This window comes from Taudactylus pleione, unplaced genomic scaffold, assembly GCF_031769625.1.
Source record: "Taudactylus pleione unplaced genomic scaffold, aTauple2 ptg000488l, whole genome shotgun sequence".
In the NCBI taxonomy this organism is placed as follows: Eukaryota; Metazoa; Chordata; class Amphibia; order Anura; family Myobatrachidae; genus Taudactylus; species Taudactylus pleione.
The window spans coordinates 811621-835593 of NW_028284890.1; the positions used below are offsets into that span (position 1 = coordinate 811621).

The 23973-nt window shown below is 44.5% G+C and overlaps 2 protein-coding genes across 2 annotated transcripts in view; one reads left to right on the forward strand and one right to left on the reverse strand.

Annotated features, from left to right (window-relative positions):
- The window catches only part of LOC148502621 (uncharacterized), a 91058-nt gene extending 85509 nt beyond the window's left edge, over positions 1-5549 (reverse strand). Inside the window, 1 exon segment of the mRNA XM_088449602.1 lies at positions 5418-5549. The gene's annotated coding sequence lies outside the window, so the exon portion shown is untranslated.
- The window catches only part of LOC148502622 (uncharacterized), a 158271-nt gene that overhangs the window by 54127 nt on the left and 80171 nt on the right, over positions 1-23973 (forward strand). The gene's annotated exons all lie outside the window — the stretch shown is intronic.

Consider the following 23973-nt stretch of genomic DNA (forward strand, 5'->3'; position numbering starts at 1 on the left):
TTGTAAGAGTATATATACATGCACCTATGGGCTAGTGATCAGTCGTTACCACTTTGATGACTGCAGATGTCAGGATTGATCGGCTGGGACCTGGTACCGGGGCGCATGCGTATGTATTGGCTGTATCTTTTGTATTATGATCTTTGCGCTCATTGTCCAGATCAAAGCGCGTGACTTTTGTTTTTACTTGCAATAATAATATTTTGTGCATTGGAACCACACTTATGGTTTGGACAGCGATTATTTCAGGTTTAAATAATTGTTAGGGGTATAGCGATTGTTAGGATTCCATAACATCTAATAATAAACTTTTACAGTACCTTATAATAAATTACATTAACATCTTAAAAAAGCATTTTTGCAGGTATATTATTTCATAAATATAACCTATAATGAATAATGAAAGGTATAGGATAATTATAAGATAAAAATTACAAGCCTGTAATAGTTCTCCCTATTACACTTATTCTTACACATAATAACACAGTGCAGAGATAATAACACAGTGCAGAGATAATAATAACACAGTGCAGGAATAATAACACGGTGCAGAGATAATAACACAGTGCAGAGATAATAACACGGTGCAGGAATAATAACACGGTGCAGAGATAATAACACAGTGCAGGGATAATAATAACACAGAGCAGAGATAATAACAGTGCAGAGATAATAACACAGGACAGAGATAATAACACAGGACAGAGATAATAACACAGGACAGAGATAATAACACAGTGCAGGGATAATAACACAGTGCAGGGATAATAACACAATGCAGAGATAATAACACAGAGCAGACATAATAACACAGTGCGGAGATAATAACACAGTGCGGAGATAATAACACAGGACAGAGATAATAACACAGGACAGAGATAATAACACAGTGCAGAGATAATAACACAGGACAGAGATAATAACACAGTGCAGAGATAATAACACAGGATAGAGATAATAACACAGAGCAGAGATAATAACACAGTGCAGGGATAACAACACAGTGCAGAGATAACAACACAGAGCAGAGATAATAACACAGAGCAGAGATAATAACACAGAGCAGAGATAAGAACACAGAGCAGAGATAATAACACGGTGCAGGGATAACAACACAGTGCGGGGATAATAACACAGTGCAGAGATAATAACAGTGCAGGGATAATAACACAGTGCAGGGATAATAACACAATGCAGAGATAATAACACAGAGCAGACATAATAACACAGTGCGGAGATAATAACACAGGATAGAGATAATAACACAGTGCATAGATAATAACACAGTGCAGAGATAATAATAGTCTGTACTGGATCTAATCAACATCTATATTTTATAAGGAGGAAAAAGACAACCGAAAAAAAAGATCAGAATAGCACAAGACTTATTACACTAATATGGCGCTATTCAATTGTATCGCCCCCACCTGTATGCCCGAAAGGAGCTATTCAATTGTATTGCCCCCACCTAAGCACCCGACAGTAGCTATTCAATTGTTGCTCCTGACGGGCGCGATAAGCTGCAGGCGCACCATTTCAGATCGCAGCTGCAGAGGGCTGCAAGCTGAAATGGGTGAAAAGTGACCTGTTTGGGTGCCCAAACTACACTTTTTGCGATCGCGCCCAGCACTTTGGTCGGGAGTAGCCGTTTTACCCAGCTAAACCCGACCGACAATTGAATAGCGCCCAGCGATCTCCCGTCACTTTAGACGGGAGATCGGGTGCGATAAAACAATTGAATCGCCCAAAAGTGTTTTATATATAATGATGAGTGACAGCTGGATATAAGGTAATGTATGGGGCACTTGAACACACCCACTGATGACGTCTTTGTGTATTATATATAATGATGAGTGACAGCTGGATATAAGGTGATGTATGGGGCACTAGAACACACTCACTGATGAAGTCTTTGTGTATTATATATAATGATGAGTGACAGCTGGATATAAGGTAATGTATGGGGCACTTGAACACACCCACTGATGAAGTATTTGTGTATTATATATAATGATGAATGACATAGGGATATAAGGTAATGTATGGGGCACTAGAACACACCCACTGATGAAGTCTTTGTGTATTATATATAATGATGAGTGACAGCTGGATATAAGGTAGTGTATGGGGCACTAGAACACACCCACTGATGAAGTCTTTGTGTATTATATATAATGATGAGTGACAGCTGGATATAAGGTGATGTATGGGGCACTAGAACACACCCACTGATGAAGTCTTTGTGTATTATATATAATGATGAGTGACAGCTGGATATAAGGTAGTGTATGGGGCACTAGAACACACCCACTGATGACGTCTTTGTGTATTATATATAATGATGAGTGACAGCTGGATATAAGGTAATGTATGGGGCACTAGAACACACCCACTGATGAAGTCTTTGTGTATTATATATAATGATGAGTGACAGCTGGATATAAGGTGATGTATGGGGCACTAGAACACACTCACTGATGAAGTCTTTGTGTATTATATATAATGATGAGTGACAGCTGGATATAAGGTAATGTATGGAGCACTAGAACACACCCACTGATAAAGTCTTTGTGTATTATATATAATGATGAGTGACAGCTGGATATAAGGTAATGTATGGGGCACTAGAACACACCCACTGATAAAGTCTTTGTGTATTATATATAATGATGAGTGACAGCTGGATATAAGGTAATGTATGGGGCACTAGAACACACCCACTGATGAAGTCTTTGTGTATTATATATAATGATGAGTGACAGCTGGATATAAGGTAATGTATGGGGCACTAGAACACACCCACTGATAAAGTCTTTGTGTATTATATATAATGATGAGTGACAGCTGGATATAAGGTAATGTATGGGGCACTAGAACACACCCACTGATAAAGTCTTTGTGTATTATATATAATGATGAGTGACAGCTGGATATAAGGTAATGTATGGGGCACTAGAACACACCCACTGATAAAGTCTTTGTGTATTATATATAATGATGAGTGACAGCTGGATATAAGGTAGTGTATGGGGCACTTGAACACACCCACTGATGACGTCTTTGTGGATGAAATGCATTTGGGAGCGCCTGGGATGGTGATTCATGTGGTTACTCTGTGACAGACCTTACAGCGAGGTGTGGCACTCACGCGCTGACGGCTATATCGGAACTCCCCGCCGGCTCTTTGTAAAGCTTCATCTGCTGTCTCAGAGAGTAACGGACACAGGGTCTGATTCAGAGCCGGACGCTATTTACGCTCGCTCGTCCAGAAAAAAGGGGCTGGCTATTTAAATTGACCGTTCGCTCTTTGCGGTCTGTTGACGCCTCTATGTCTGAACGAGCGAACAAAACATGCGGACTTTTTTTGATAAAAACTCCCCCTGGCCGCTCGCATCATAAGTCATCTCCGCTATTTATTAGATTAATCGAGTACATCGAAAGGCGAATGAACTGCTCGCTATTCTTGTGGTTGGTTTTTCCTACCGCAATCATGCGAGCAGTTCTGGTTAAAAGACACCCAAGTGACGTGGTCAATGACGCTGCTTTGTTAATTATGCACTCCCATTAAACGCCCGTTTTGACCGTTTGGCACGCCTGCGTTCGGATCTCCACTCCCCGTTTTCAAGCACCTTCCCCTGTTACCACCTACAAACGCCTCATCCTGTCACTCAAATTACCAGGCATTCGCTATTTTGCGAGCATACGAATTCTGACCGCACTGACTGGTTCGCGCATGCGTACTAAAACCTATATGCATGCGCAGATGTGCGAACATCGCTCCGAACGAACGAGCGGCCGCTTACAAGCGGCTCTGAATCAGGCCCACAGCGTCGGTGTTTGGAGATACAGATTCCTCAGTCTCACCAGGCTTGTGATGAGATGTTTTGTTTTACCTTAAATGTTCATGTTTATGGTACTTTCATCTATATAAATGTACAATTGTATTACATTGTGCGCACCTGGTTTTTTATTTTCCTAGAGTATCCATTATCCAGGTCTGAGGTGATAAACCCTAAGGGAAGCTGAATTGTGTAAAGAAAAGGAGAAATCTCTGTTTGGATATCCGGCCAAATCCAGGGGACAATTATATTTATACATTATAGTAACATGCGCACGGCACCTATTTACCGGCAGTGATCGCTGCACCGCTATTTTACCCACCCGCAGGACACTGCGGCCCACAGGTGGGGACGGCACCCGAAATGTTATTTTATCGGGGTGTCGCCAAAAGGGTCAGGAACATTCTGATTTTTTAAAATCGGACAGGGCGCGGCGCTCCGCTAAAGCCACCTAGCGGGAACGCTAACAGCAGAGGCTGCACCACTGTATTATAGTAACAACTAAGGCTGCACCTCCTGTATTATATTAACAACAGAGTCTGCTCCACCTGTATTATAGTAACACATGCACCACTTGTATTATAGTAACAATGGGGTCTGCGCCACCTGTATCATAGTAGCAACTAAGTCTGAGTCACCTGTATTAGAGCAACAACTGAGTCTGCACCACTTGTATTATAGTATCAACTGAGTCTGCACCACCTGTATTATAGTAACAACGGGGTCTGCACCACATGTATTATAGTAACAATGGGGTCTACACCACCTGTATTATAGTAACAACTAAGTCTGCACCACCTGTATTATAGTAACAACGGGGTCTGCACCACTTGCATTATAATAACGGGGTCAGCCTCCTCTGTATTATAAAAATAGGGCACCGTAGTGCATCCCACCCGCTTAATGATAACGCAGAACCACAGTCACTGTTGCCAACATTAAAATTGAAAACAAGCAACTGATAAATGAATAAGAAGCCCAAACCAATCCAAAAAGGCCTAACTTAATGTGGGGGCACGTGGGTGGGGGTCATTTAATGAAAACCACAAATGTTTTTGTTCATTTCATTTAAATACATATAAAGATTTATACATCTCCCTTTAATTTCTTTACCGTCTGCTCCTCCGTCCTCCCGCTCGGCACTATGGGAGAGAGATGTCATGGCACCTCTCCCTCCGCCCACTGCGAGAGCCAGAAAGGCGGAGCTCATGAGTGACCTCCAGCCCTGGTCCCCTCCGTGGATGTAGTAGCCAATGAGAGTCTGACTCTCATTGGCTGCCAAAGCGAACACACCGCCGTGTACGTGCGCACTACTTGGCGCCGGCCGTGTGATTTATCACTGTGTTGTGTGGTCTGCACTGCACATACTGACAGAGGTGACCTGGACCGCGGCCGGCGGCGACACTGGTCCGACGACGCTACGCTATCGATTGGTGGGCGGGGGGGGGGTTTCTGGGTGCTCAGAACCCCCCCATCCCTACGTGTGCATGTCCCCTCTATGTGATTATACCTGCAGGGAGGAAGACTGTTATCACCACTTAATAATACAGATTAGCACCAGGACTGTCACCATCCTACCTGCCCTCCCCTGCAGCAGTCTCCCCGGTGTCTCTCTGCTCCTATTGTGCCCCCTCTCCCCGGCAGCAGCAGCAGCAGCAGAGGATGAGACAATGACTGAGTGACTCTGTGTCTACAGCGCTGCCCGGAGGAGATCACGTGATAAATAGGGGGCAGGGCTCAGACCAGGAGAAAATGGCCGCCGCTCCCATAGTAACTGCCAGGCCTGGTATACAAGAAAATGGCCGCCAGCCTCATGCACTGTGGACATGTATGGTCAGAGTCATTACAGAGAGGATCTCATGATGCCACAGATACCGACGGGGGGAAGAAACGTCAGCCAATCGTACGGCCAGGCTGTAACGAAGCGACTCCGCCCACTCGCCGTCTCTATGGCTGCAGCCGTCGCCTCCTGATAATGAGATGACGGACGTAGCGAAGAGCCAATCAGATTGCACAAAATACACAACAGCGAGAGTGAGACCCTAACACGTGACGGTGCGGAGAGGGCGGGGCTACATAGCGAGAGATTCCAGATACCTCAGCCGCCATTTTAACCGGCAACATCTCTGGTGATTATGTCAGGTAACTTGTTATATGATATCTGTGATATTATCATTATTATATAGCGGGAGGGGACTGTACAGTGATATATGAGGGGGAATAACACAGCTCCCAGCACACACTGATATGTGGTATTATTATTATATAGTGGGGAGAGGGGACTGTACAGTGATATATGAGGGGGAATAACACAGCTCCCAGCACACACTGATATGTGGTATTATTATTATATAGGGGAGAGGGGACTACAGTGATATATGAGGGGGAATAACACAGCTCCCAGCACACACTGATATGTGGTATTATTATTATATAGGGGAGAGGGGACTGTACAGTGATATATGAGGGGGAATAACAGCTCCCAGCACGCACTGATATGTGCTATTATTATTATATAGGGCGAGGGGACTGTACAGTGATATATGAGGGGGAATAACACAGCTCCCAGCACACACTGATATGTGGTATTACTATTATATAGGGGAGAGGGGACTGTACAGTGATATATGAGGGGGAATAACACGGCTCCCAGCACACACTGATATGTGGCATTATTATTATTATATAGGGGAGAGTCCAGGATTGCGCTTTGGTATGTAAGTGTGGCCATTATCAGCTAAACTTGGGCAGAACTCAGGGATTCTACTGTCCGTTTGTCTTTTTTCAAACTATCAAAACAGGTTTGTAGTGACCTAATGTTTATGTGGCTATTTATAATTTGCCAGTGTCTGTGAGGACCATGAACAAATCTCTGCTTCCCCTTGTACTATTCCATAGTATACTTATAGTGGTATCTGTCAGACCTCTTGTAGCATGCACAAAATACCACATTTAGTACTAGCTGGGATACCCAGCATTGCCTTGGTTGAAGAATGGACCTTGAAGAACATCTGCAGCCTTCATCTTTTACATTGTCCTCGCCTATAACCCCATTCCATTGATCCTGAGAAGGATTCTCACTGTGTGCTAACATGTTTTAGCCCTGAAAAGGACCCATCGATCCATTTATATAGAATATGTAGACACTGTTACCTCAATACTGAGGTGTGATTCTCTCTTCAGTGGCTGCTTGCCTCTCTTGCTGAGCTGCCAAGCGTGCTTGCTGGATGTTTATTTTGGTGGCATGGCTTTTCTGATGGCACCATTCGAGGCGATCCATCGTCCGACACATACGGTGCAATTGGGTGGCCGACCGCTTGATATCCTGGCTCCCCCACCCGCATAGCCATACATGGGATCGCATATCGCATCCCCTGATCTTTTGATTATGTAGAAAGATCGGGGGTGTGATGTACGACCCCACGGGAGCACACTCGGCCCGACATCGGGGCCATACACGGTGCGATATTGCAAGCAAATTGTACGACTCAGTCGGATCGCTTGCTTTATCGCCCGTGTATGGGAGCCTTTAGTCTTTGATTGTGCTTTAAGAGTGAATAGTCCTGAATAGGTCCACAATTTTAAAGGTTGAGATGTGAAAGAACTAAACATAGATTGAATGTGTCAGACTAAAGGGAGAAAGCTTTGACAAGCAACACAGAAGTAATTCACAGCTGGATAACATTGCAACTTAGGAGTAAATAGCAGTGGAGACAGCAGTATTCTGACTGTTTGGAATGTGGTATATTAGGAGCAGGGTGACTAACAGGACAGAAACCAGTAACCTTCCCAAATCACTGCGAATTTAGAAATCATTGCAAGCAGAAATCTCTGCAGACCAATGGAAATGTGCTTGGAGGAAATCAGTAACTGTCAGTGCAGGTGCAGTGTGACAGTTGAAGGTTATTAGTATGGATACCTCTAAATCGCTAGTCTTATTAGCGCTGCAAGTCACTAAAGAAATAATTGCTGTCCAGCCCAATGTGTGGTTCCAAAGCACACAAAAATATATTCAACAAAAGAAATACGCGCTTTGATCTAGACAATGAGCGCAAATAATTATAATACAAGGTACAGCCAAATACATATGCATGCGCCCTGGATCCAGGTCAACAGCCGATCAATCCTGACGTCTGCAGTCATTAAATGGGTAATGACTGAGGATTAGCCCATGGGTGCAATTATATAAACTCTTACAAGAAGTGGCAACACAATGGGGACAGACAAACACTGTTTCATTGGCTACAATCATTTGCCTTTCAAGTGAACATCACCGTCATAGCTGTGTTTGCCAAAATTGCCTGGAAAGGTTTATTCAATATGAGTGGAAAAAGATTTGAATAAGTACAACAATATCTCCCTGCCCACTTCTACCGAACCAGGTGGCTACAGCAAAAAACCTCTGAGTAATACAGCCAAATGAAGAAGGGATGAATATAATAGGAAACCATGGAGAGGCACAAAGGCATGTGAGGGGTATTTAAAGACTGTTTGAGCACCAACCAAACACACCTTGAAAAAGACTCCAACAAGGAGTTGAAACGCGTTGGTGACAGGGATCCATCACCAGAGGACTTCCATCTTGGCGAGATACACACCTAGGAGCCGCAATTCCAGGTTCTTCCCGGGAAATTTTGGGATTGATTTATTCATATGTGAATAGGTGTGCATTATACACTGCCATCTCTGGTACGCTTCCCATATGTTGGTGAAGGATTTATGTTTTTGATATGTGATTTTTTTATGTGATTAAATTGTACTACGCTATATTGCGATTTTTCTCTCTTTTTTACATGTGACCTACGAGGGATTTACCAGTTGGATTTGGTGTTGTTTGAAAACTGAAGAAGGACATTTTTTTCCATTTTTTTAGTGAACTTGCTAATTATACCATAGATCACTTCTCACATTATCTGGTCCTGTTATTTTAGAAGGTTGCGCCATTGTCCACAGCATTATTTGTTTTCACTGTTTCATTGGCTCTTGTTCCAGATTGATCTTCTTATTGGACAGTTCATATGGTGTCATTAGGGGTATGGCTTGATCTTGCAGCTGTTCCTTTGTGTATTCTTCCCGCCAGAGAACTGGTATAAACTAGCTAAGACACTACATACAACATTTCAATATCTAACCATAATTACTCTATGATCCATAAATCGAGAACACAAGATGCAACTTCCTCATTGTTAGAACCGGAAGCCTGCAAACAAACAGGGCATCAGATTGATACTAAACATGACATGTCCACAGTGTTCTATACCTTTAATATCAAATACATGCATTTCATATAACCAATATCTTTAATATGAACCATATTGTGCAGGTACCTTTTATGTGTGCAAATATGTATATATGTTTGAGGTCGCTAATGTGCGTCTGTATTTTAAACTAAGGAAATGTTCATCAAGGTGTATATACCTCAGTAAGCCCACGCTCGTCCACGTGTACTTAAATTAATGTATATACCATTATCAATGTGTGTTTATTTACAATTATATGTGAGTATGTGTTGTGCTTCTACACAAAGCGCAAAGGGTGCACAGTGTGTAGGGGTCATGTATGGCGCAAACATGCGCTGTATGTGTTTATGTATTTTGGTGTGGGGAACGCAATTGTGCGCATTTGACTGCGCAATCGCAGAGCATCGTCCAATTCGCTCTCCAACACACCCTCTATGATGAGATTGTCAGATAATAATTTGCAAACGATCACAACCAATTATTTGACTTCGACAGTCCACCCTTTGATAGCAAACAATATGCTATCACACTTTGATCTTAACCATTAGTAGTCATGCATAATAATGTATTATTCAAGGTTATAATCGGTGCGACACAAGTAGGTCACTGAACCGTTAATGCGTTTCAAGAAGGTTGAACAACCCTTATACGCCATCTGCGGATCTATAGGATCATTGGTGGGATGTGGGATCTCATCGAACCTATAAAGGAAGTTTTGGGGACTTGAGACTACATTATCTAGGATGTTTAATAATACATCTATGCACTACCACACAATTCTATATTCCATTATCTGATGGTACACTCTACTTCAGGTTTGTAATGCAGTTCTACCTTGACCTTTGTATCCATAATATCATTGCTTACCACCATCATAATCTCTGTTTGCCCTTGTACATTTTTCACACTTCAATACATTAGGAACACACCGGATACATAAGCCAATTACTAAGATGACAATAAGTATGAGGATCAAGAGCTTTCCCACAGTCGCAACCAGTTCCTGGACCCACTCTCCTAGACCGGAGAACCATTTCATAGGGTTCAGCCATGAGAACCACTCCTCTACCTTTTCCTCTACTTCAGCCAGTGAAGCATTATGGTTCTTTAGAAATTCCCATTTCAGCTGCAGAATTTTATCCATCTTATGGTCACTAGTGTTCTTTGTGATGTACGTGCAGCACTTGACACCAAATTAGGTGGCCAAAGTCACACAGTACCCTCCTGTAACAGCAGTTAAATAATTTAACACTAGTCTATGTTGCACAAGTTCTTTCTTATAAGCCTGTAACTCTTTACCTGTATACCTGAACGTGTCATCATACATCTCGGTGATATCTATTAATTTAGCAAGATCTTGGATGTATCTGAAATTTTTAAGTACCCCGAGCGATCCTGATGGGATCTAGTGCTACCAAAATTTGGAAACCAGTTGTTTCGCTTATCAACTGTGTAGCTGTATGTATTTCACCAGGTATCATGTTTCTTTTGTCACGGTGTTCATAATGCGTATGAAGATATGGGGATGGTGTGTCTTTATGGATACCAAGCATTTCACCATGTGTAAGGGTCATAACCTCTGGGAGTACCCTTCCCAAGTAGCATAAACATTCAGAATTTGGAGAGAGCCACCTATATGCTTTCCTACCACATATAAAATACACGTCGTCTAGTAATACATAAGGAATAGAATTCATCATTATCATCGGACACATTTCTCTGACAAAGGATCCAACCCCAGACTCTCCCAACTGACTGGTACACGTCTTGGGTTGTACAATAACTACACAGTACCCTTCTGGTACTCTGCCAACCATTACCTTGGTGGAACTAAGTGTATACCTATACCGGAAGTATCTCCCACTGGTAATATTGCGTATAAGTTCACCATCTACTGGTTCATTATCAGCTCTGTGTGAAAAGGTCATTGTCTGATTGTTCCCGGACACCTCCCAATTTCCTGGTTTATTGGAATTGGTGATGTTCAAACATAACTGGGATCTATCCACCTGGTACTGGTGGAGCTTGAAATTTGGAGGCTTGGACATAATATATTTCCCGTCCAGCGTCTTCCCCTTATGTAATCCAAGGACCTCGGAGACATTTAACAGGAATGGTACTAGCCCTACATTATGTTGTCCCTGAGGCACGTGAGAGCACACCCAACATTCAGTCTGGTTTAAGACTTTGCCCACCAATGCATGATAATCCTCTAAAGGGTGCCCACCCCAATACTGGTTATACTTGGTCTGACACCGTTGGATGCATCTCTCATTGATTAAGGACCCACAATACTCACAAATACAGTATTCCTCAGACAATAACCCTTCACACTGTCTCCGACCTTATAGGATAACGGATCTTTTAGCAATTACTGTACTAAGTTCGGTCAGGTACCACCCTTGTGAATGTATTGCTCATTCTCCCGACTCCATGCCATCGACATCACCCTGGACCTCTCACTCCGCAATCTGCCCTCCGCCACAGGAACAGGAAATCCCGAAACAAACTAGATGAAGAGAACCCTGGAAGGGAACAGAAACTCCAACCCAACCCACATTTCCATTGTTGGAAAATTGGGCTGCAAATTTCTATAGCTCAGGTGCTCCACTGCAGCCCCTAACTCTCCCGGAACAGGCTCGCAATCGACAGGTCCACGTTATCTGTATCGACTCCGCCTTGTATCTCCAGGTGCTTGCCCTTTCTGCAGTGAGTGGAATGGACCCAGGTATCTCTCTGCTACTTTCAACGATGTTGTACTTGTCTGTAACACTTGATACGGACCTTCCCACCGATCACTCAAACAACCTGAATGTAAGAAATTTCGAATCATAACAAATTCTCCAGGTTTAACGTCATGATAGTTTCTGGCATTTCTGCTTCAGCTGCTGACTCATTTTTATAAGGTAGTTCACCGTAACCTCATTATTTTTAAATCATCCTGTGGACTTATTGTTTGGGAAACAACCACATTTAATAATATCTCAAAGGGGGACAGATTAAGAGGAGGTCTAGGAGTGGTTCTGATGCTATGGAGGACTAGCGGTAAGGCTTCTGGCCATCCTAGTCCCGTCTCAGCCATGATTTTACTCAATTTATTTTTAATCGTGCCGTTTACCCTCTCCACCTTGGCACTGGCTTGTGGTCGATACGGGGTGTGAAGCCTACTATTAATACCCATTAACTTACACATGTTCTGGAAGACATCACCTGTGAAAAGAGTACTCCTATCACTTTCAATGATCCTAGGGATACCGTATCTGCATACAAACTCCTGAACAACCTTTTTAGCAGTAAACACAGCAGTATTAGTGGCAGCTGGATATGCCTCTACCCAATTAGAAAATACATCAATATAAACTAATACGTACTTCAGATTCCTGCAAGGTGGTAATTGGATGAAATCAATTTCTATTAGCTGAAAAGGTCCGTCTGTCGGAGGGATGTGGGATTGCTCAGAGGGTATTGGCTTTCCGACATTCTTCCTCAAGCAAGTCAGACAAGACATTGCTATCTTTCCAGCTTGAGAAGAGAAACCTGGTGCACACCAATATGCTTTGACTAGCCTGTAAATACCTCTTTTACCCAGGTGAGTCAGACCGTGCGCTGCCTCAGCCAAGCTTGGGTAATATGCCTTGGGAGCAACAGGTCTACCTTGTCCATCTCTCCAGAGTCCGGAGGACTCCTGGATACATCCCTTTGATCTCCAGACTACCTTTTCCTGAATGGAACACAATTTTTGCATCTCAATTAATTTTTGCGAGTCAATTGTTTGAAAAACCATCATTTGATTAACTGGCATGTTTACTCTTAAACCTGCTGCCCATTTGGCAGCTTCGTCTGCCCTGTTATTGCCCAGTGACACTGGATCTTCCTCGCACGTGTGGGCTTTACACTTAATGACGGCTACTGCCTTTGGTTTTTGAATTGCTGTCAACAGTCCTTTTATGTGATATGAGTGTGCTACTGGTGTACCCGCTGCTGTCATAAAATTTCTAAGACGCCATAGGGCCCCGAAATCGTGCACTACCCCTAAGGTGTACCTGGAGTCAGTGTAGATGTTAGCTGACTTACCTTCTGCCAGCTCACACTCTCTCCTCAATGCCACCAGCTCAGCCACCTGTGCTGAATGATGTGGACCAAGGGGTTTGGCCTATACGACATCCTCGTTGTTTTCAACAGCATAACCTGTACTTAATTCACCTGTGTCTGTTTGTCTATGACAACTCCCATCCGTATAAAACGTCACCTCTGCATTTTCTAATGGTGTATCACTTGTATATCAGGTCTTGCAGTAAAAGTCTGATTAAAATACTCCATACAATCATGTGTGTCCATATACCTGCAAAACTCACCTTCGACCAGAGACTCACCTTCCACCCTTTGTGTATTTCGAGACACATAAGGTAAGTACATTGCTGGATTTAACGAATTGCACTGCTTTATGGTGATGTTTGCAGGTGCTATCAGGGCTAGTTCCCATTTTGTGAACCTAGCTGAGGAAACATGTCTGGTTTGGGCAGAATTCAGCAGAGCAGATACAGCATGTGGTGTATAAACAATCATGTCATGACCTAATATCACATCCTCAGTCTTATCTACCAGTAGAGCAGTTGCTGCTACAGATCTTAAACAGGTTGGGAGTGATCTTGCCACAGTGTCCAATTGGGCACTGTAGTATGCTACAGGTCTGCTAGCGTCACCATGTCTTTATGTGAGGACACCTGCTGCACAGCCCTCAGCTTCCGTACAATATAACTCAAAGGGTTTTTCATAATCTAGTATTCCCAAGGCGGGTGCTTTTGTCAGACTATCTTTAAGATTAAGGAAGGCCTGCTCTGTTTCCTCTGTGAGTAACACGATCGGGTTTTGAGGATGACAACAATTCCAGGTTCTGCAGTATCCACACATGCCCGAGAAGGTACGGATTTGCTGTTGGTTTTGCGGCAGTATCATGGTCTGTATGGCCTGGATTCTGTCAGTCGTCAAGTGTCGTAGTCCCTGGGTTAGACAGTGTCCCAAGTATTTAACCTTAGTCTGACATGGCTGTAATTTGTCCTTTGCAACCTTGTGCCCTGTTTGCGACAGATGAAGCAACAAAAGTTTAGCATCATTTAAACATGACATAAACGAATCAGAGCATAACAACAAATCGTCTACATATTGTATTAGAACAGATCCACTGGCAGTTAGAAAAGATTGTAAACTGTCGTGTAAGGCCTGAGAGAAGGTACTGGGGCTGTCTATGAAGCCCTGGGCCAATCGTGTCCATGTGTATTGTACCCCCCTGTATGTGAAAGTGAATAAATAATGGACGTCAGGATGAAGAGGGACAGAGAAGAAGGCAGAACAGAGGTCAATGACAGTAAAATGGGTTGCATTTGGTGGGATCTGCATGAGAATGAATTGGCTCTCTACTACCTTATTAACCCCTCTAAGGTCCTGTACTAGCCTATAACCTCTCCCACCACTCTTCACAGGAAAGATGAGGCTATTGGCTACACTAGCTGTACAGATTAAAATTTCCTGTTGGAGCAATCTCTTAATTACAGGATACACTTCTAGCTCTACTTCTGGTTTCAACGGGTACTGGGGAATTTTTGGAGCTTGCCTACCACTTTTTAGAATTACCATTACGGGAGCTACATTTACCATTAATCCAGTGTCCTGTCCATCTTTGGTCAAGAAAGAACCCGGTATTTGTGCTAACATCTGCTTTACCTGAGCTGGAGTTTTATCTGTAATCTTAGAGTGAAACATTAGCCTTTGTGGAGTGTCTAATATATCCCTTACCTCATGCGCAACTTTCTCTGGGATATCTAGAAATATACTATCAGGGGTACAATAAATGACACGTCCCATTTTACATAACAAATCTCTTCCCAGTAGGGTAGTAGGGGCAGCTGCTGCCAGGAGGAAAGAATGCCTGGTGTGTAGAGGACCGATCGTAACCTCTGCAGATTCTGTTAAAGATAATGCTGCACTTTACCCGTTACACCCATTGCTGGTACTGTCTTGCTGGTCACCTGTAAATTGGATGGAAAAATAACACTGATCTGGTCACCCCTGTGTCTACAAGAAAAGAATGTTTAGTACCAGCTACCTCAACCATCATTATAGGTTCTTCCCTAGTACTCCTAGTTAACCTGACAGGCTGTAGACTACAGGTGTGACCTGACCCCTAGAGCTGACTATCCTGCTCCAATAAGGCATTTACTGCCACTATGCGAGCAGGTGATTGCTGGAAATTTCCTGCATTCTGGGGATGTTTTGGAGCTCCCGGGTTGAGTGGTCCCTGTTTCCTTATTTTACAGTCCCTAATTAGGTGTCCCCTCTGGTTGCAGTTATAACACCTTCGTGGTTGGTATGGTCTGAGAGGTTGTTGTAATGTGGTTTGGGGAGTGTTGGAAGAAAGAGGTTGAGGATGTAGATATGGGGGTTGTGACTGTGTGTGGTATGTGTTCTGAGGCAAGGTATGTGTTTTGTTGCCGCAATGTGTGGTAAGGCTGTGTAATTTGTGACTGCGCAGGTTGATATGTATTGAGGACTTGTTGCTGCACAGGTGGATAAGTGTCTGGTGGCTGTGGGTGTATTGTTTCAAGAGCTTGAATGCTAACAGCCATTAGCTTCTCACTCTGGGTTTCATGCTTCCTGAGGATATTTTTATCATGTTCAATTGCAGTTTCCCTGAGGGTGTCTACCGTAATTCCCCTCCACCCAGGAGTTGAGGTCTGAACCCTGGTCTTTAGATTGTCTTTTAGACCATCCATAAGTACCGTGATGACCATTTCTCTGTAGTGTGTGTTGTCTTTTATGTTCTCTATCCCTTTGTACTGTGTAATAGTCTGCAGCCCTCTGGAGAAATAATCTTCTGCAGATTCACTCTCATCCTGTTTAATTGTAAAAATTTTACTCCAGTTAACTACTACTGGAATATATACGTCCAATTGGATGATTATGCGGGTTATGTTATCCTGATTACTTCAGTTAAGGTATCACCTCCATCCAATACACAGGCTGTGATTAAACTTTTTCACGTCGGTATTGTGTGGAAGACAGGCCCGTAATACCACTCGCCAAACCTTGTTGGTTGGCTCATGAGCATTACCTAAATTATTTATAAATTTCTGGCATTTAGCTAAATCTTTTCTTGGGTCTGGGAAATCTGTCATTATGGAATGTAACTCCGCTCTCGTCCATGGACAATGCATTGCTACATCCCTTGTGGCCACTACACCATTCGCGTCCAGATTCCCATTGGGAACCGTTATTTTCCAGACGGGATGGATCCCTACCACATAGTTACCTTTGGCCTTGCTACCTGATGGGGGGTTCAGCCTACTACTGCTACGTATAGTATTAACAACTTCCGCTACTGTTACAGCGAGTGTTAATACTTCCTGTACTACCACTGATGGGGCCACCCCTGCTGCAGGCATTGGTGAAGCCACCAATACCTCCGGCACTGGTGGAGCCACTACCTGTTCTTGTGATGGTGTAAAATTTAACATCTGGGTAGCATGGGAAATGGCGGACATAACAACAGGTTCATCATCTGCATTATAAACATTTTCCTTATAGTTACTCAGGATTGGGTACAAGTTACTTATTAAATTTTTATGATTTTTGAGATTAGCTGTACCTTCATCCGCATAGGACGGAGGAGGTGCGCATGCGCTACTAACATTACCTTCGGCAACGCTACCTTGCTGTACGTGCACGCTCCCTTGCGTCACACACACAACGCTGTTAATAGGGGCTGATGGCTACCTTGCCGTGTGTGCGCGATCCCCTGCATGTGCACGCTACGCTAGTTTGCGCACCACTAAGCCACGTATTTCCCTCCTGCTGCCACAACTTCAAGCAATCATTATACTTTATGCTTTTCTTCATGGATTTCACCACACAGATGCTATCCCTAACATTGTTCAATATCTCCACATCAAAAGGTTTGCCACACTTTCTCGTCATCTTAATCCATACATCACAGTACGCAGTTGCATACGCACCGTACTTTGTATACATTATATGCCGTGCCTAACCTGTCGGCCCTTCCAAAAGCAGCGCATCGTCGACCATCCCCAAGGACTGCTTAGTGCCCATCTGGGGAAACCTCTAACACAGCTTAGGTAACGTGGACCGGTGAACGATTCAAGAGCTAACGTTCACGCACTCCTTCCCGCTGTGCACAACCAGCCCGCTAAGCGTAATGGACAGCATGCACAACGAGGAGCAAAACTTATGCCTATGCAACTATCCTGCCTTCTGGATAGGTAACACACACTAGTCATATCCACTAGGGAACACACAGTACCCCTAGACAGTGGGAACACACAGTACCCCACAACAAATCCCTTTTCGAGTACTTTGCACTGCTAGCATTTAAGGGTTCCAATAACCCTTACCCATTTTCAGTGATTTCCCCCACCACAACTCAATTCACAATCAGGGCTTGCCCTAACCGTGCGGTTCAATCACAATGCTCAACGGAATGGGTATGAAATCCCGGCTGCCACATGGCCGGGAGTTCGATTCCCAGCAGCAGCAGCCCGACAAAAGAGCAGAGCCCGGCAGCAGATGACCGACAGCTCTGGAAATCCCGATCGTCCCTAGGTAAGTATCTACTATACTAAACTAACCCCCTAATCCTCCTTTAGGGTGCCTAACCCTAATCCCCCTGGAAGTCGCTAAATAATTGCTGTCCAGCCCAATGTGTGGTTCCAAAGCACATAAAATTATATTATTCAACAAAAGAAAAAATACGCGCTTTGATCCAGACAATGAGCGCAAATAATTATAATACAAGGTACAGCCAGATACATACGCATGCGCCCTGGATCCAGGTCACCAGCCGATCAGTCCTGATGTCTGCAGTCATTAAATGGGTAACGACTGAGGACTAGCCCATGGGTGCAATTATATATACTCTTACAAGAAGTGGCAACACAATGGGAACAGACAAACACTGTTTCATTGGTTCTTGTTCCAGATTAATCATTTTATTGGACAGTTCATATGGTGTCATTAGAGGTATGGCTTGATCTTGCAGTTCCTTTGTGTAGTCTTCCCGCCAGAAAACTGGTATAAAATAGCTAAGACACTACATAGAACATTTCAATATCTAACCATAATCTCTCTATGATCCATAATTCGAGAACACAAGATGCGACTTCCACATTGTTAGAACCGGAAGCCTGCAGACAAACAGGGCATCAGATTGATACTAAACATGACATGTCCACAGTGTTCTATACCAATAATATCAAATACATGCATTTCATATCATAACCAATATCTTTAATATGAACCTTATTGTGCAGGAACCTTTTATGTGTGCAAATATGTATATATGTTTGTGGTCGCTAATGTGCGTCTGTATTTTAAACTAAGGAAATGTTCATCAAGGTGTATATACCTCAGTAAGCCCACGTGCGTCCACATGTACTTAAATTAATGTATATACCATTATCAATGTGTGTTTATTTACAATTATATGTATGTGTTGTGCTTCTACACACAGCGCAAGGAGTGCACAGTGTGTAGGGGTCATGTACGGCGGAAACGTGCGCTGCCGGTGTTTATGTATTTTGATGTGGGGAATGCAATTGTGCGCATTGGACTGCGCAGTCGCAAAGCATCGTCCGATTCGCTCTCCAACAGACCCTCGACGATGAGATCGTCCGATAATAATTTGCAAATGATCACAACCAATTATTTGACTTCGACATTAGTAACGGTCAGTGCAGGTACATTGTGACAGTTGGAGGTTATTAGTAACGGTCAGTGTAGGTGCAGTGTGACAGTTGGAGGAAATCAGTAACTGGTGGTGCAGTGTGACGCAGGAAACCAGTAAATGTCAGTGATGATTCAGTGTGACAGTTGAAGGTAATTAGTAACAGTCAGTGCAGTGTGACAGTTGGAGTATATTAGTAACTGTCAGTGTAGTGTGACAGTTGATCTTCTGACTCACTGCTCTCCCGTTGGAGCTCTGCCTGCCCCCCTCTGGTACATATCAGCCTGTACCTTGAGATCAGTGCTGTTTTAGGCACTGGAAGCCATCCAGAGCGAACTTGCTTAAACTAAAATTTCAAATCAGAGACTCCACGGCCTACTTGGTAGGCACCATGTTAGGTCTCCAAGGCCCTCACGACCTTCAGACTTATCCAGAAACTTAATCCTGTTCAAACTACACCAAAATGCTTAATTTAGTGGAGCTAGGTATAAAACTCTGGCCGTCTATAAAGGACAAACCGACAAAAACACACTTTCTCACTTATTATATAGATATGGTCATTAGAGAAGCTGTAGTTAGTCTTCCACACTGATATTCTTCTGTTTTACTTATGTATTGTATCATTTATTGGTATTTACGTGTTATTTTTTTGTTTTGTGTGTTTTTTAAGGTAAAGAAATGACTGATCTAAAGGCAAAAGATATAGAGGGAGAAGAGGAGGCATATATGATTGGTAGTCAGCAGTTTAAAGAAGAGGAAATCACTACATGTGTCAGTGCAGGTAAATAACAAACACTTATTACTGAAGAGTCATATTTTCCCTTTGTGCAGTCACTACAACAATCTCTTATCCTGCACCCTCCACTGTCAGTACAAACTAATGAGGGAAATATATCTGCCCAGTTGGGGAGTCAGGAGCCATCGGCCCCTATTATATTCCTGCTCTCCTCCTCACAATGCCACTGTGTATTACCAGCCCAGAGATCTGACCAGTCCCCTCCCCACACTATCTGGTGTATCTCATACATAAGGAGCCATCAGCCCCTATTATACTCCTGCTCTCCCACTCACATCATGTCACTGTGTGTTACCAGCCCAGAGGTCTGACCAGTCTCCTCCTCACACTCTCTGGTGTATCTCATACATTAGGACACATCAGCCCCTATTTCTCCTTCATCCACTAGGGGACACTGGAGTCTAAGTACAGTGGGGTATAGATGTGGGATAACTGGGAGCTGGCACTTTAATAAATATGAATAGTAGCTTGCTCCTCCCTCACTATACCCCCCTACAGGTCAGTCTTAATTTTGTGTCAAGAGAGCTGGTCACATACAAAGAGCTCTCTGCTAAAAATCAAGGATCCTCGATCAGCAAGAGGATCAGACAGGCAGCTCCCTGCCTGTCTGCTTCATTGGAGCTGCCGGGGAGACCTCGCCGCCGCTGCTTGTGGCGTGCGTTGGAGTCTTCAGATACAGAGACCACTGTCTCTGGGTGTTACCTAGACAAGCTGCGTGCAGCGCTCATCGCGGTCCCCCATTAGCTCAGCCCGCCGCAAGCAGGTTAGTGACTCCTGGCACTCTGAGTAGCAGGGTGGCTAGGAAAAAATGACAGGCGGGCATTAAAAAGCAGCAACTTGATACAGCGCTGAAAGGCGCCAGAATGCAGGGGGTGGATCCTAACACACAGTTCTGCTCCTGCCTCCCAGCTGCCCCAGCGCTCCCAGAAAGAGGCTGGTGGCCATTTTAGAAGACACAGGCTGCTGACAAATGCAGAAGAGAGACCTGTCTGCCCAGATTGTGACTGCATGGTGAGGTTAGACTTGTGAAGAGCAGGTCAGACTGTGTTTACACAGCGTTTAAAGCACAGTATATTGTGTTACACAGCGCTGGTCTCTGCATCAGCGCTGGCTGGGCTGGGTTAATAGCATAATCTCCCTCTATGCCCTTAATCTCTTCTTTCTAAACAGTCTCTCTGTCTGTGTTTGTGTGTATCACTACATTTTCTGTGTGTGTGTGTGTGTGTGAACAGTGAATTGGTATCATGACTTCAAAGGGGTCTAAGGCTGCACAAAAAGCTTTCTCCCGTAAGAATTGTGCAGAGAAGTTTACACAGGGACTATCATCCAATTCCCTGTTGTGTGAGAAGTGTGGTTCAGAAACACAGACTGCAGCATCCCCACAACACCCTATTTGGGCTGATCAAATTACATCAGTCATGTCTCAAATGTCTGCTGAGCTTGAAGCTTCTCGCAGGGAGAGAGAGGTTGAATTTGAGAGGTCCGCCTTCTCTGAACCAGACTGGGCGTGGTCTTTAGCCAAGTCTGTAGAAGGGCTCACAAGGGTTATGTCAGCCCAGGTTCCTCCTGTGGCAGAATCCTCTAGTGTCCCTGCTAGGAGACTAATACCGAATCCCCTTATGTGGGATGATCCGGAAGAGGACGGCATGCCTGATACAGAGGAAGGGGAGTTACAGGACCCTATAGAGGAACAGGCGCCAGAGGAAGCGGAGCCTTTATCTCAGGGTGTAGAGGCGCTGATTGCAGCTATATGCCAGGTGTTACATGTTGAGGACATGGACCCTGTGGAAGTTAGGCCGTCTATCTTTAATAAGAAACAAAGACTAGCAGCCTCCTTTCCAGTGTCTGAGGAATTGGACGAGATCCTTAACTCAGTGTGAAAACACCCAGATAAAAAGTTGCAGATCTCGCATAAACTTTTATCCTACTATCCCTTTCCTGCAGAGAGAAGGAAATTATGCGAAACACCTCCTTCAGTGGACCCTTCAGTGTCACGTCTGTCTAAAAAGACGGTGCTCCCTGTTCCAGGAGCAGTTTCTTTAAAGGAGTCTTCTGACAGGAAGTTAGAAACTACCTTAAAGTCTATGTACACTGTAGCGGGGGTGTCCCTTCAACCCGCTTTAGTCAGCTGTTGGGTCAACAAGGCGGTGGAAGCTTGGGCTATGCAGCTTGCTGAGGGCCTTAAGACTGGTGTTCCGGCTGATGATCTGGTTCCTCTAGCGGAACAGATTGTCCCGGTTTCAGGGGACAGACCAGAAGTCCTGGGTGTGGACGCAGGCTCCAGCCATCACGCTCCACTGGACCGCCAGGGACACTATGGTGCGGAAAACCAGCGTCCCGAGGGTTAATGACCAGGCAGGGGAGACAGCCCCTCAGCTCGGCTTTCCACTGAGGTCTGGCTTTGCTGAGCTGCTCTCCTCTGCCCACGCCCCCTCTGAGGTCTCCGGCGGCCATTTAGTCACAGCTCTCTCAGGACAGCATGAGGTCCAGTCCCCCTACATACTTCGCCCTTGGGTCAGCGTATGTAGCACTATTGCCTAACACACTGAGTCTGCGGTGTTGATTATAGTGCCATTGTGCAGGTTTCTTTCTACATTGTATGTGACTTATGCTGGTGTGGTCTATTTTTTTCACAAAACTGTCAGCATATATATATACCTTTTCTCTGATTCATGCCCTATCCTACAAGTGTAGTCAGGGTGTTTCTAATATCTCACATATATAAAGCTAAGTATTTGTGAGAATTGTCACATACTTTTGTGTGTTGCACTGTGCCATATCTGACAGGGGAAACCCGTGCAGGTGCAGTCCGACAACTCCACCACCTACATCAACCTTGAAGGAGGCACTCGAAGTGAGGCAGCAATGACAGAGATGTCACGCATTCTGACATGAGCAGAAGGTCATCTCCCGGCCATATCGGCAGCGTTCATACTGGGAGTTCTCAATTGGGAAGCAGACTTCCTCAGCCATCATGACGTGCATCCTCGGGGAATGGTCTCCTCACCAAGAGGTGTTTCAACTCCTAGTAGACAAGTGGGACCTCCCAGAGGAGGACCTGATGCCTTCCCGTCACAATCACAAGCTGCCTGTGTACGGGTCCAGAACAAGAGATGCCGAGGCTATCTTGGTAGACGCTCTGTCAGTAAAGTGGACCTTCCACTTTGCGTACCAGTGTCCTCAAGTCTCCCTTCTTCCTTGAGTTCTAAGGAAGTTCAAACAAGACGGAGGCAATGTCCTGCTGGTGGCTCCAGCATGGCCCAGACGTCATTGGTACTCAGATCTTCAGAGTCTCTCCATAGACACTCCGTTACTGTTGCCTCAATGTCCGGACCTGTTGTCTCGGGTCCTTGCCTTTACCCGGACCTGGGTCGTCTGTGTTTGACGGCGTGGCTCTTGAGACATCCCTCCTAAGGTCCAGAGAATTCTCCAGCTCTTTAGTTAACACTATGCTTAGAGCTCATAAGCCAGCCTCTGCTCTGATCTACCACAGAGTGTGGCATACATATTTTTGATGGTGTCGTCCCCGAGTTTGCGATCCCCAGGTGTTTCGGATTTCCAGAATTCTGGCCTTTCTTCAAGCGGGATTGGATCTTGGGCTCTGCCTAGTTTCCCTGAAAGTGCATGTCTCTGCTCTTTTGGTGTGGTTTCAATTAAGGATTGCTCCTCTACCAGACATCTGCACCTTCCTTCAGGGTGTCCTCCGGATTCAGCCTCCCTTTGTCCACCCAGTGACTCCTTGGGATTTGGCTATAGTGCTTAGGGCTCTCCATTTGAACCTCTGACTTCAGTGGAACTCACAAGGTTTGACAGCAAAGACTCTATTCCTTCTGGCCATTGCTTCCGCCAGAAGGGTGTCAGATTTAGGGGCACTCTCCTGTCTCTCCCCATTTCTGATATTTTACAGGGACAGGGCTGTGCTTCGGACTCGCCCTGGTTTCCTCTTTAAGGTTGTTTCTAGTTTTCACATTAATGAAGAAATTGTAGTCCCGGCCTTTAAATCTCTATACCTCTCGGTTGGTGAGGCCTCTTTGGATGTGGTCCGTGCCCTCAGGATTTACCTGGACCGTACCAGTTCCCTTAGGAAATCGGACTCCTTGTTTATGCTCTATGGATTTCACAAGAAGGGATGGCCAGCCAGTAAACAAACATTGGCTAGATGGCTTCGTACGGCTCAGAGGCTTACACTCAGGAGGGCCTTCCTATCCCGCCCTGTTACTGCTCATTCTGCTCGGTCTGTGGGTCCCTCGTGGGCAGCTCCGCTGTGGCGCCTCGGCTGTTCAGCTTTGTAAGGCGGTCATGTGGTCTTCTGTTCAGACCTTTCTAAGGTTCTATGCCTTTGATACCTTTGCCTCTCAGGATGCT